Genomic DNA, 12,381 nt, shown 5'->3' on the forward strand with positions numbered 1-12,381 from the left:
TAAGGATACAGATGTGGGATTTAGCAGGACTTCAGGAGCCACCAGTGGATTGGAGGCTGCTCAGCACAGCCAGCAGCTCATGCAAACCTCTTAGACTTCATCACCTGCACCAGAGCTCCCCAAAGCACAGTCCCTGATTGCTCTCTGGGAATTGTGGAAGGGTCTGGACCATTCTCCAGCTACCAGAGCAGCAGAGCCAAGGGCCTGACTCATCTCCCTCTGCGGGATGGAGCTGGAGTAGAGCTGGGGTGGAGCTGGGATGGAGCTGGGGTGGTGGGCAGCCTAAAGGCCACTGCTGCCCCTAGCCCCTGTGCCTCTCTGCAGACACAGGAATGTTTCATGGGATAATGATAGCCAAGTGGAATCCGACTGCCTGCTGGACCACTGCATGCTGCTGCTTGCAAAATACTATTTCTGGCACCACCACCATCCCAAACCCCAGACTGTAACGCTGCAGCCACAGTCTACCTGATTCCCAGAAATTCCAGCAATGGATGAGGCAGGAGATCTTTCTCATACACCCACACAGGAACTTAGGAAAGGAAAAGCTAAATGTATATACAGAAGCTGTTAATGATGGTCATCTAAGTCATACCTAAGCACCCAGCCTGGAAAAGCTGCTGTCTCCTGAGATATGAAATGTTCCCAGGGCTTTTCTCAGGAATTTTCTCCTGGGCTTTCTGATTGCAACCTCTCCTTGTCCAGGTTGACCCCTTGTCACTGACTGAAATGTACCTGCCATGTTGTGAGGAGAACAACTCATTGTGCAATTAAAGAATCTGAGTTTCTCCAGGGTTTATTCTAATTAGACACCAGATATTTTTACCCCATATCATATGTTGGAAATAGAACTTTAAAACTACACTGAAGCAGCCAAGTTAAATACTGTAATAACCTTGAAAATAGGGTTAGCAACTTTAATGGCTAACAACAACATTTCCAGCAATAACTCCAAAGCAGAGGGAAAAACTGCCATGCATCTTGGCACAACCTGGGCTCTGGGAGAGTCAGGGATCAACCTGCAACCCTTGACAGGAGCTCACAGCTATCCAAGTCCATCTGCAAAAGCTCTGTCATAACTGCTGCAAATGATGGCTGGCTGAAGTGGCTCAGATAAAGAGTGTCAAATCCTAGAAACAAATTACATTTACAACAGCTTCTGTATTCATGAATATCACTACAGCAGGTCTCATAAATTTTCCAGCAAACCAGTGATTATGGCTAACGGGAAGGAGGCCAGTGGCTTAGTGCCCAGAGCAGCCTGAGAATCCTGGGCTCCCTCACAGCTCACGCTGGGACCAGAGCAGGAAGGAGCAGCACTGAGTCCTGCCTGACCACAATCCTGCAGTTCTGTGGTGCTGGGCAGCTCAGCAAGCCTAGGAAAGCCATGGGCCTGTAACCATCCACCACCACTGGGCTTCATCCTGCTTTATTTTTCCTAGGCCACATAGAGAGCTCCTGTACCAGGACCCTGCAGCCTAAGCTACATCCTCATGCTCAGAAACTGAGGTTTGGCAAAAGCTCTGGGGAAAAACATTCCTTCTTCTTCCCAAAATATCACATATGCTCTACAGTGGACTAGTCTGGCAAATCCCCAATTATGTGGGCACAGGTTTGGAAGGACTGGGGTTAAACTCAGCTCCAAATGTACACAGAGTTTACATCTTATTCTACAGTTGCAGGATGCCAGTTCAGTTTAAGTCTCAAAGCCCTTTCGCTGCTCCACACCCTGTCCCTTTTCAAGTGGGGGCCTGGTGGTCCCCAGGGGGCACAGAAATGCCCTCTCTCTGCAGCCAGCTGAGTGATGGCACCACACCAGCTGAAGGCCTGTGTCCAGTTTGGGATGTTGGGCGAGTTTTCCAGACAGATCATCGGGTATGTGCCCATCCTGCTTCCCCAGGGCAACCCAGGACAGCTCCCTGGCACTGGGGATCAATTGCACCCAGGTTTCCAGAGCTGCTTGGGCAGAGAGGCTCCTTGAGAAAGCCCCTGGGATGCTCAGCTGTAAAAGCCCAGAGCAGACAGCTTCCACAGGTCAATGCATTTCACCAGTGTTAAACTTGTTTCACCTTGAGCACAGAAACTGGGAACTGAAAAAATATATTGTCCAGACAAGTGACCCTCACCTGTGCCAGGTAACATCCTCCTGTGCTGCCCATTTTCCAGACCTCTTAGAAAATACCTGCTGGCTAATATAAGAGCAGCCCTGGAAAGCCCCCAAGCCCTGGCCTGCTGTGTGCACAGCTCATAGGGGATCTCAGACATAAGGGATTTTCCTGAACACCTCACAGTGTGAACGGACCAAGCAATTTTGAAGCACTGGGATGGTTAAACACAAAGTTTGGGGCTTTGGAGGTTTTTTCTTTTGTTTTGTTCAGTTTCCTGTGGTCTGCAATGCCACTTTAGCACCTGCCTTTAGCTTTGGGAAGGCCCATCCTGTGGACACCAGCTGGGTAAAATGTTGCTCAGCAGTTTCTTTAATGCCCCAGGTTTTTGGTTGCTGTAGCCCACTATGCCAGTGGTTCATTTGTTTCTCATGTGGAATATCTCCATAACCCGGGTTTGTGGCTGCAGTCCACATCACTGGTCCCACCCCCCTCTGCTGGCATCCTGCTCTTTCCCCATAGCTCTGAGACTGCCTTGACCTCCTGCAGTCCTAAAATAGCTTAACTCCTTTCCATTTCCAGAGGTTAGGCTCAAAATCCCTTGTGGATTCCAGCAGCAGAGACCCAGGTGCCAAAGTAAGAGGGTGAAGGCAGCCCCTGGGAGCCCTCACTGTGCCATGGCCAGGAGACCACAGGAGAGGGCTGGCATGGGAGCTCAGCTTCTCTTGTTCCCACCCACACCAAATCCTGGGAATACACGTTATCCCAAAATAGTGGGATCAGCCACGTGGATGTACTTCTCTTGGGAAAGGGCAGACAAACAGCACACTGTGGGGTGACAGGGCAGGACAGAGGAGTTACTCACAGAAGCATTTCCTTTCTCATGATCACTCCATTTATCTCTGATTAGAACAGGGGTTTTTAAACTTCAATCAGTCAGCCTGGGAAAATAGGACAGCAGTTCCTCTAACTGTCCAGCAAACTGCTTGTAGAAAGCATTTGTGACAGCTCAGCTAGTCCGCAGAAATTGCTCCAGACAGGCAACACTGCTTCCCAAAATTTGTTATACAACATTTAACTTCTAAACCTCTTAGTCAAAAAACCTAAACTCAATTCCAAAAGGAGCTGACTTGTAATGAATTTGGTGTGGATGCCAGTGTGAGGTGTGTAAATAGCGTGTGTAAATAACACCTCAGCCATTTGGCTGCAGTCACTGCAGCAAATACATCAAGCTATTGTGCTTCCCTTCCAAACCTGTCATCGCATGCACCACCCCAGCTGCCAAAGCCTCTGCCTTTTTTTTTTTCTCCCCAGATGTTTCAATCTCCAGTTTGAAGCTGACATCTGGAGAAGTGATGTTGTAGAAATGCTACACATCAGCAAGCCAAGTATAGGATATGCTATGGAAATGAAAATTTAGTGACAGAACAAAATTAATGAGCGCCCAGATGCAAGTCAATAAGTGATAAAGTGCCTGTCAGGAGTTTCCTAATGCAAAAACAGGCAAGAAACCTTGTTGTACTGCAAGCCCTCCCAGGAGGGATGTGACATCTGGCCAGTCACAGTTTCTGGAAAAAAGGCACACTCTTCAATCTGAGTCCCCCAAGTCACTCAATATCCAGTGCCCCTCTCTGCTCCTCACCCCACATGCTTGTTAATCTGCCTTGGTCCTCTCCTATCTTTTCATCCTTTGCAGCCATTTCTGCCAATGCAAAGGATATCTGAAATACCTCCTCCATGGTGTTCTGGGGCCTTGGCTATCTCAGGAGATGAGACTGCAGGCAAGGAACATGGGGCAGGGAGGTAGAAAGACCTCCTTTATGGAAGAATTTCACAAAGAAACATTTAGAATAGTCCTCAGGTGACTGCTCTTTGAGTTCCACCGTGGGCAGAAAGAGCAGATTTTCTGTGCATTCTTCTGTAAGAAACCTGTACTCATCAGGCTTGTGAAAGACAAACATTTCTGCTGGAGCAGCAGTTGCCTCTTTGGTGAAATCAAGAAGGAAACCATTGCTGGTGGGATTCTTGCAGCAAAGGGCCTGCACATTGCAAATTTGCGTGCTTTGAGTTGGGCAAAATGTTGTGATTGACAGCAGCAATGGATTGCTTGCTCCTTAAGTTGTACAAAATTTACAGAAGGATTTTGGTGGCACAGGAGCTCTGGAGGTCTCCTCTCCAACCTCCTGCTCCAAGCAGGACTGGCTGCAAAGCCAGAGCAAGACGGTCAGTGCCTTGCCCAGTTGAGTTGAAAAATCTCCAAGGATGGAGGTCCCATCACCATTGCAGGCCCTGCCTGGTGAATGGCAAATAGAGTTTCCTTGTCACTACCAGTGGCTTCCTGCATTTATGAGGTCCTGGTAAGCCCCAGGAGCAGCTCAAGGCATGATCTGATGCCTTTCCCTTACCTCCTCCAGGGTGACCAAAACCACTCTCCCAGTGTCCACTGGACTCCTAATTTCACCCTTGTCTCTCCAGTACTGGTTGGTTTACTGCTCAGAAAGGTGGAGAGAAAAGGGAAGCAAATGTGTTGACTGCACAAAGGCAGTTTTAAATTTACTTTTTTCCTCTGTAGACATGCTGAGGAATTCTCCAGCAGTTCAGACCAAAAAAGAAAACCCCAAACCCCAACTCTGGTCATTTTATTTACATGAGGAGGAGTGCAGGAATTCTGACTTACTCCAAAGTATCTCTGGTTACCCTGTGTCACTACAAATTTGTTAAGAGTAGAACTAACCCACAATCCCACTAAAGACACAACTGCAAGTTTTGATTTAAATAGCTACTGCAGCCCACAAAAGTAGCAAGACACAGCTCCTGCTGCACTTTCAAAAACACATCAGCAGAGAGAAAACATGTAAGTAGGAAAAAGCCATGAGCTAGGCAAGTGTGATAAATTTTCAGGAAGCAGGAAGAAATAAATTGGGAGTTTAGCTCTTTTGAAAGTAATTCCTATTTTTTCAGTGAATATTTATATTGGCTGTGTGTTCCTATCTTTCCAGTCGAAATTCTGTTTCTCACCACGTGATGATGTATTTTAACATGAGGCCAAAAGGGATTCAGATTCCATCTAAAGCAACATAGATGTGCACATTATATATACATGATTTGCCTTCAGTGAGGCTGCCCAGAGAAAGGCAAGAAAGTTTCAGATCATTGCAAGCAGATGTGGTGTCGATCTCAATCAGCTCCTAGACCAGAAAGGGAAACCAAGCTCTAGTGGGCAGGAATCCACAGTAGGCAGAAGAGATTCCTGCCTGGAAAGAGAGCACAGTTTACATCCCTTATGGAAATTCACATAATCTTCTATGGGAATAAAATCTGCCTCTGATGCCAGTTCTTACATGTCCTTGTTGGCCACACATGACACTGGAAAGAGAGGCAGATGGGGCAGAAGCAGATTCAGCAGCACTGGTTAAATCAGCTGCTTCTTGTGTGTCAAGACCTTTGGTTAGGGTAGATATGCCCCAGGGAATTGCTGATTTCAGTATAATCACCCCAAACTGCATAGGAATGCCAGGAGAGGCTACCTTAGCCATAGCTTTGCTTGGCAGAGAGGTGTCTTGGCTTTAATCCTGGTAACCTAGGCAAGGTCATCTGAAAACTGGTTGTAGAGAGGCTTGGATGTCCCAAAAGAGCTGGAGCCCAGTCACCATCTTTGCCCAATTTCAGGAGCCACTGCTCAGCAGAGATCCTCAGGCACTTGATTTACCTCCAAAGCTGGATAAAAAGCACTTATACAGAGATCAGGCTAATACTGCCAAGAAGCATTCTTGGTTACTTTGGAGGAATTAGTACCTCAAAGAGAGTAAGATCCCTTAGCAAAGGGACTCATTTTTCATTATCAATTACATTTATGCTGGGGCTTTCCCAACATAGTTTTATTGGTAAGGATATGATCTTTCCTTTCTTCTTTTTTTTTTTTAATTTATTTTCTACATTTCTAAAGTAAAAGGAAAAGACAGCTTTGCTGTGTTGCAAAGCTGCAACACAGACCCATCCTGACTGAAGCAGCGGGTGAGGATGGAGATGTTAAAAATGGATGAGCACTGCAGAAAGCATTAGTGATTTACATGCAAAAGCAAACTTTACCTATATTGTATTTATGTCCCTAGACCTTTTTTTTTTCCCTGGGAATATGTGAGTTCCCATCTCTTCAAAAGGAGGAGTTTGTTTTCAGTGGCAGTTCTTGGAACTGGAACACTAAGTCTGATGCCAACTGAAAAATTGATATGCAGAGGGTGCACCCTGCTGCTTTCCAGTTACTTGAATTCTTCCCCTGGAGCTCTGGCTGCCTGTGCTTTTCTGGGAAACAAATAATCACATCAAACCTAAGGGATTTGTTTGAAGACAGATTTGAGGGTTCAAGAACCTTTTTGTTTAAATGGGGCCTGAGACAGAAACTGGAGATCCTTCATGTTTAAGTTGCTCTTTGAGCAACAGAACAAAGTGCAGTTTCCTAGACTCCTCTGTCCTATTTCCTTTCCCTTCCTCTCCACAATAACCTCTGTCTCCTCTTGCTGTCCTAAGGACCTGGTGATGCTGACAGCTCCCCTGTCCCCAGCCCCCCCACACCATCCACCTCCAGTGTCCCACAGGCTGCATGCACTGTCTGGCCAGTTCTGATCACTCAGAACACTTCCAACAGTGTAAGGAACTGCTGAGCACATTCTTGTTTCTTTTTGGAAGGAAGGCATGATTCCAGATCTTTTCCCTCTATCCAGAAACCAGGTTTTATTACAGAAACTACAGGAGCTCAGCCTGCAGATTTAAAAGAGAAGGAGATAGACAAGGTGAGTGTGTAAATTTTCTTACCCTGAGAAATAAGGTTAACAGGGAAATGTAGCAGCAATTTTAGTTACCACAACTAAACTTGAAATGCAGACCCCAAGAGAAGGGGTCTCTGTCTTTTGCTCTGCCTTGTGAGTTTAGATGAGCTTATCTCTTGCAGCATTTTAATTTTTCTTTTAACCTAGGAGGACAAGCAGGATGCAGTTACAAATTACTCCAACTATAATTAACCTGCAGTGTATGTAGAGCTAATCTTTGCATGGATACAGGCAGGAAAGCCTTTCTCAGACCAGGTCCTATGTGCCAACAGTTCTGGTCAATGATTATCCCTTGCAAAAAGCCTGTGACATACCCCCTCCAGTCACCTGTTTACATCCCAAACGTTCTCAAGTTCTGCTATTTCAAGCTTAACTCTTGTGACCTTACTCAATGATATTCAATCCAAGTCTCTTTACCATATCCTGCAAGGCAAACAACTCCAGGTCAGTTTTAGTAACCAGTGCTATGTCATGCCTGTGGTCAATGACTCTAAATATGCCCACGCCCATATGTTTCCTAAATTTGGATGTCTGTGATAGCAAACACCAGGGGCAGGGTGGGCAGTGCTGTTTCACCAAAGAAGAATTTGGGGCATTTTCGCTCTTTGAGCATTGTCTTTCACCTTCTGAGCATTTCCTGGATGATTTTAGATTTACTAGAAGATATCAGCTAAGCAGGATGAGCAAACCAATTGTGACTCCTGCAAAATGTTTCTAAGAGGTGGATGAGTCAGATAACAGATCCACAGAGCAGAAGATATCCACCCCCTGCAGCAGTCAACTGTCAAAGCTTACAGACAGTAAGAAAACAGATCAAGTATGGAGTAATATTTCTCCTAAATACTCCACCAGACCCAGTGGTTTGTGGCTCAGGGACTTCCTGAAACAGAGATGCCATGTCTGTGTGTAATAGCCTGCACAGAGTTTTCTTCCCGGTATTTCTTCAATAGGTTCTTGGACCCAAACATTTTAGCACTCACAGTGTCCTGTGGAAATAAGCTCCCCAGTCTATGTGTGAATTGTCCCTTTCTTTTTGATCCTGGCATTTTCTAGGCCAATTTCTTTCCTTTCCAGTTTATGCTCACTCTCCATGCCAAGTTTTGGAATGAATCTCTAAGATAGAGTAAGCAAGTCCCACTCACTACTGAACTTCTGGTCTCCTTTGGAAAATGCTCTGATTTTTTATCCCAAGGGAGCCAGTAAGTATGTGGCTAATTTTTATCCCAGTACACTCATTTACATAAGCATCACTTTTGAAAGTTTCCTCCAAGCAGCATTTCTGTTTTGCAAAAGGTACAGGATTACTCCTGTAAAAACAAATTATCATCATCAGCTCAACTGCCTCCTAATTTGGACAGCTTTTCATCTGTTCTGAGACACTGGTGGAGCTTGTCTGAACTGCTGCTATCTGCTGGCATGCTGACATCGCACAGGATGCAGAAAAATGGTGATTCCTCAGTGTACTACCCTGGCCTCAGCTTTGCACCCCATTTATGCCTGTTTCTGTTCTTACTGCTCCAGACCATCCATGGCAAAGGTGAGGTGTGGCAGCACAGGAAAGGGATGGGAACCTCCTCCAGTTCAGGGAGCTGGGTTAAGCACAGCTCTGCATGTTACTGTACGGGTACAGTGGAGAGGAAACTGTTCTGAAGAGAGGCAAGAATAAGTGGTTGGGGGCAAGGAGCCAGAGGAATTTCTTTAATTGGCTTTTTCCCTGCATCCAGCACATTCTGAGCCCTGTCAGCAGAGGGGCAGAGCTGGAGACGGCTAACAGCTCTCAGGCTTGCAATGCTCTGACTGGACAGACACACACGTATTTCTCCACAAATCCCTCCAACACTCTCATGTAAACCCTTTCTCTGTTCTGACTGATTTATAAGCGTGCTTGCATCTCGATCTAGAAAATACTGAATGAACTTTAACCCCTTCAGAATAGGAAACTACCATACCTGATTGTTAGTGCAGCTCTATCTCATCCTTCCTCACCTCCTGCTAGTTCAGCTCAGCCTTTGGTCTCACTCTCCAGCTTCCCCTTGCTCCTGTGCAGCAGGCAGAGGCTCCTAGCCATGGCTCCCCTATGGTACCACCAAAACCAGCTTCACCAGGGATACCATGTAAGCAGGGAGCAGAGCCCAGCAGCCCAGCAGTTTGCCCTGCTCACTTGGGTTTTAGCTTCTTTAATTTTTTTTAATGGTTTGAGTTGGAAGGAACTTTGGGGCCCATCCCCTTCCACCCCCTACCATGGGCAGGGACACTTTCCACTATCCCAGATTGCTCCTAGCTGTGTCCAGCCTGGCTTTGGACATTTGCAGGGAAAGGGCAGCCACAGCTTCTCTGGGCACCCTGTTCCAGTGCCTACCACCCTCAAAAGGAAGAATTTCTTCCTAATATCTAATCTATTTGTTTCTCTGCATTGAGCAATTCTGTGAAGCCAACCATTTCTGTCCTGTCAGAGAACAAAAATGTCTTTCACATAAAACAAACAAACAAATAAGACTCGGTAGAATCCATTAATAGGTTACTAAATAGGACTTGCCTGCCCTCTCTGGTCCAGAGCTGAGGCTCCCAGAAGCTGTGTTGCTCTACTGGGTTTTCCCATTGCTTGCAGTGCACTTGGAAGGACTCCTTGCACCCTGAGTGCAAAGCAGGTGGACCGGTACCTACCATGGATATCCCCAAATTTAGGATAATACACACACATCTGCTTACATAACAAATTGAATGGGCTTGGTTTCAGAACCATTTGATCTGTGGCTCAGCTGGGGTGTGGGAGATACCAAAGCAGCTGTGAGCATTTCTCCCTTCCAGCAGTGGGTTTGTTCTGGTACTAATTGGAGTGCTGTATGTACCTCAAGCACTGCTTGGAAATAGCTCTGGATAAGACACACTGGCAGTTGTGGATAAGTAGGAAGCAGCCAAGACTGGATGTCAGGAGAGGCCAGGAGGGGATGTCATAAAAACCCTGTGCTGTTTGGAGTGCTTTCATCCACAGGAATTCTTCAAGAGTTGGCTCATGGAGTGTTGCAGCTGTCCCGCGCTGCTGGCAGGAGCGGTGTGGCCACGTGAAGTGTCCAGGCCGTGGCCGGTGGGGAATTCCGTGTCTCTTCCTAACGGGACAGAGGAGCTTTCAGCAGACACTGCTGAAGCTTCATTTGGCACCTTACAAAGAGAAAACTTGAAAATCTGCCCCTGCTGCTTTGTCCAGCTTCCATGCTGCTCTGCTGTCCTGGCTGTAAAAGGATGATAAGTCAGGGCTCTGCACAGCCTGGGAGCTGTAGGGAACCACTCTGCAAACAGTTTTTGCTCCAAGAAAAGCCTGGTGTACTGTATGCAGCCATTGTGCCACAGACCCCAGGGTCTCCACCAGCCAGATTTTCTACTGCAGATTCCAAGTTCATTCCTCTCACATTAAAAAGTTTTTGTCCCACAGGGAAGGGAGCTTTAATCCTCTCAAACAGATCTGCTTTTACAGGAGGCTATTTTAGGCATTGATTCTGTAACAGTGAAGTTATTGGACAAATGAAGAACATGGCATATACTGTTGCTTGGAGCAATTTGCATTCCTCAGGTGCTAAAAGCTTTAAATACTTCCTTTGGGCATGAAATAGATCTGCTGCCAAAGAAGCCAGCATTCCTGAGAGTGCCTGTCCCACAGACTCCCACAGGGGAAAAGTCTGCAGAGCTGAACTAGTCTGACCCCAGGAAATCCTTCCCACAGCTCTCATTCTTGCTCAGCTTCTCCTTTAAGTTTCACAATTTGCTGAAAGATCAGTTTGATGTTTGGTTATCTTCCTTTTAATGCACTTTCTTGGTCTTCCTCTTTTATATTAATACCACATTGAAGCTGGGATGTGAACCGTGCAAGTCAGGAAGTCCGAGATGCTCTTTCAAACACATTCAGTCAACATTGCTAATCATTTTAAAATGATTGTTGTCTTTGCTAATACACAAACAGCTCGTTTCAGATTGGAGCTAAACACATCTGTGCAGCCAGCAGGTAACATTCCTCCAGGGATTCCTCATTCTTGTGAGCTTATTTTTATCTGTTTTAACTAAAACATCATAGAGAGCTCTACAATATCAATACCTTTAAGATTTATTCATGTTTCCTTCCTTTTTTTTTTTTTTTTTACAAAAAAAGTAGCAGTACTATCATGCTTTACAATGATTTAAGGGCTTTTCAGTGCATTCTTGAGGTTGCTTTGGGTTCCACAGTATATCAGATGTTTATTCATTCAAAAAGAATGAATATTGTGTAACAGACTCTGTGTTTGCTCCATTCATGATTTGTTTGGGTATTTTTTTACACCTTTTATTAAACAGGAATAGTAAAATTTGGAAATTCTGGGCTCCGTTCATGGTTTACAGGAATGTCAGAGTTTCTCATCTGCCCTACTCACATCTGAACATGACTCCATGCTCAAATTAACTGGTCCCTATTTCTGCCTCCATAAGAACCTTTAGCTACTCATACTCCTGGCTGCACCTCCAAAGCTGTCAATGTCTCCTAAAATTACAGTCAGTAATTTATCATTCTCCCTTCCAAATTCACAGAAGGGGTAGACAGTAAATGCCTATTCTCTGCATCACTGGATCCTAGCTGGTGCTATCCTGGTATGAGTATTTTTATTACACAAATGGGAATAAATCCACTTGGATTCACCACTTTCCCTCATATCCTTTGTGCAAACACTTGTTTATGAATCAACGGCCCCAATTGCATGTCCCCAGAATGCTGGCAGAAAAAAAATCATATTTTGACCCCATTTTCACCATGTGCTCCATCTGGACAAAAGCTGAAGCCAAGAATTTTTTCTGCAGGCCAGATACTTGTTATTTGGGGAACTGAGGGAGTAATTAATGTAGCTCTCTATAAAGCCAGCTTGTGACCATGCATGTTCATCCCAATGCATGTTCATGCCTCTTTGGAGCAGAACCACAAAATAATTTGGGTTGGAACGGACCTCAAAGATTACTCAGGGACACTTCCCACTACCCAGGTCCGACCAACCTGGCCTTGGACACGTCAGGGATGGGGCAGCCACAGCTTCTCTGGGCAACCTGTGCCAGGGCCTTGTCACCCTCACAGGGAAGAATTTCTTCTAATATGCCCTCTGTCAGTTTGAGGCCATTCCCCTTGCCCTGTCACCCCAGGCCTTTATCCAAAGTCTCTCTCCAGCTCTCCTGAAGGCCCTTTAGCCACGGGAAAGGGCTCCAAGATCTCCGCGAGCCTTCTCCAACACAGGCTGAACATTAATTCTCTCAGCCTTTGTATCGATGAATTAATGATCAACATGAAAAACCGAGGAGTGGATGCTGAAAACCAGCGAGAATTCAAACGCTGTTTTAACAGATTCTCTGCTCGAGAAAACAACCCCACAACAACACACCACTGATGAAGAACGACGGGCAAAGCGCGGCCGCCGCGAACCCCGCGCCGCCAGCGGCTC

The sequence above is a fragment of the Oenanthe melanoleuca genome, chromosome 14, assembly GCF_029582105.1.
Source record: "Oenanthe melanoleuca isolate GR-GAL-2019-014 chromosome 14, OMel1.0, whole genome shotgun sequence".
In the NCBI taxonomy this organism is placed as follows: domain Eukaryota; kingdom Metazoa; phylum Chordata; class Aves; order Passeriformes; family Muscicapidae; genus Oenanthe; species Oenanthe melanoleuca.